The sequence below is a fragment of the Olea europaea genome, chromosome 15 (assembly GCF_002742605.1).
Source record: "Olea europaea var. sylvestris chromosome 15, O_europaea_v1, whole genome shotgun sequence".
Lineage (NCBI taxonomy): Eukaryota > Viridiplantae > Streptophyta > Magnoliopsida > Lamiales > Oleaceae > Olea > Olea europaea.
Window position 1 is genome coordinate 4342227 of NC_036251.1, and position 2423 is coordinate 4344649.

Consider the following 2423-nt stretch of genomic DNA (forward strand, 5'->3'; position numbering starts at 1 on the left):
TCTCGAGGCATATGCAATCACCTTTCCATGTTGCATCAAAACACAACCCAGGCCTTGTTTGGAGGTGTCGCTATAAATTACAAACCCATTTGAACCTTCGGGTATAGTCAAAACAGGAGTTGAGACTAATCTCTGTTTAAGTTCTTGAAAACACTTCTCACATTTTTCCATCCACTGAAACTTCACACCCTTTCGAGTCAACTGAGTCATTGGACCTGCTATTTTTGAGAAACTTTCAATAAATCTCCGATAATAGCCGGCCAATCCTAAGAAACTGCGAACTTCACTTACACTAGATGAGCTAGGCCAACTATTTATTGCTTCCACTTTAACTGGGTCTACTTCAATTCCTTTGGTGGTAACCACATGACCAAGAAAACCTATGCGATCGAGCCAAAATTCGCACTTCTTGAATTTGGCATATAATTTCTCCTTCCTCAAGGTATCAAGTACTACTCGGAGGTGTTCCTCATGTTGTTTCCTATCTTTGGAGTACACAAGTATATCGTCAATAAATACTATGACGAACTGGTCCAAATACTGATGAAACACTCGGTTCATTAGGTCCATAAATACCGCAGGAGCATTGGTCAAACCGAAAGGCATGACAGTGAATTCGTAATGCCCATAATGAGTCCTGAAAGCAGTTTTTGGTATATCGGTTACCTTGATATTCAGCTGATGATACCCCGACCTCAAGTCAATCTTTGAAAACAACGTTGCACCCCTTAACTGATCGAATAAATCTTCTATTCTTGGTAGGGGGTATCTATTTTTTTATAGTTAAATGATTCAGTTCTCGATAGTCAATGCACATCCTCATACTCCCATCCTTCTTATTCACAAAAAGTACTGGAGCCCCCAAGGAGATACACTCAGTCGAATGAAACCTTTTTCCATCGCAACTAAAAGGCTTCCAGAAGAGGAGGGGGGTCACAGATGGACCGCTTAAATCCCAAGCTTTTCTTAGACAGTTTAGGTCCTTTTGACAAAGCCTTTCAATTTTACAATTACGCAAATCAATAAAACTCAACAATAAATTTAACGTGGAATTTCTTGAAGTGTAAATTTTCAAATTGGTCCATTTTAAAACATCCCCAAAATCAAGAAGACTTACCCTTTTCTTTTTATCATTTCTACACATGTTTATAAGAAAACACAATTCAAAATAAAAAATAAAAATAAAAACCACTCCAACCTGGACATGGCTAAATGTTAAAATCAAATAGAATACTAATAAATACCAATTTCTTTAAACGTCAATTTCTTAAGTTTAGCTTATTCGAATCAACTTTTTCTTGGACCTAAAATACAAGATTAAATAAGAGCTATTAAATGAGCTCAATATCGATATATAAAATCTCTTTCTATCGGTACTTAATTGTTTGGCCCAAGTAAAACATGAAACTAGAAGTTATTTCATTTTAGTCCTCAAATTTCCAAACTATAACATATAAGACAAATATATTTTTATTCTAAGATTTTCGGGGCGTTACAATCTCAGCCCCTTAAAATAATTTTGTCCTCGAAATCGCTTTAGCTATTTGAAAAGTTTAAAAATACTCGATTAATGTACTCATAATAGCATGGAGTAAGAAAATTCATGATCATGTTAAAAGAATAACATTTCATTTTATACCTTGGATCAATTGGAGGGTGGTTGAATGGTGATCGCCGAGTGCCAAGAATATCTCAAATTCTTACATATTTAAGAATTTTAATAAAAAACTTTACATCACATCTTTAAAATTATATCTTAAGGAAATTAATAATAAATAGCACGTAAAGTTAAGGTTAACTACATACACATTTAATACACATAACAATTTTAAAAAAAAAAAAATTATTGTCCACTGTTCACGGGGTGAACAGTGACCCATCACTGTTAATCACAACTTATTTATTTATTATTATTATTATTTATTATTATTATTATTTTTTTTTTTTGCAGAGGTGAAATAGGAAATCAATGCATATACACCTAAATTGGCACATCATCATTTAGTCAACTAATGCAATATGTAGCTACCTACTTTTTGACTAGTTAAAAAAAGAATCTGACAATCAAAACATATTTAATTGAAAATTGAAAAACCATTAAAGCATAGTACTTGATTTGGAAATATGAGTCCTTGGCTTTGAACAAATGAAGGAACAATATAAACATATTTATGTATACATTTAATCAGAGGATGTGAACATAGATTAAAATTCCTAACATTTCTGTTCCTTAACATTTCCAGCCGAAGGCAGGGATGATAAAATCATGACATGAATTCTAAATTAAATCGTTAAAACAAGAATCAAACAATTTAAAAAGATAACTTGTACCTTATCACCATAAGTAAGAATTGAATTATGAAACGTACAAATAAACGGCAAACCTTAGGATTTAGAATACATGCTTGACTTTATGCAAGGCA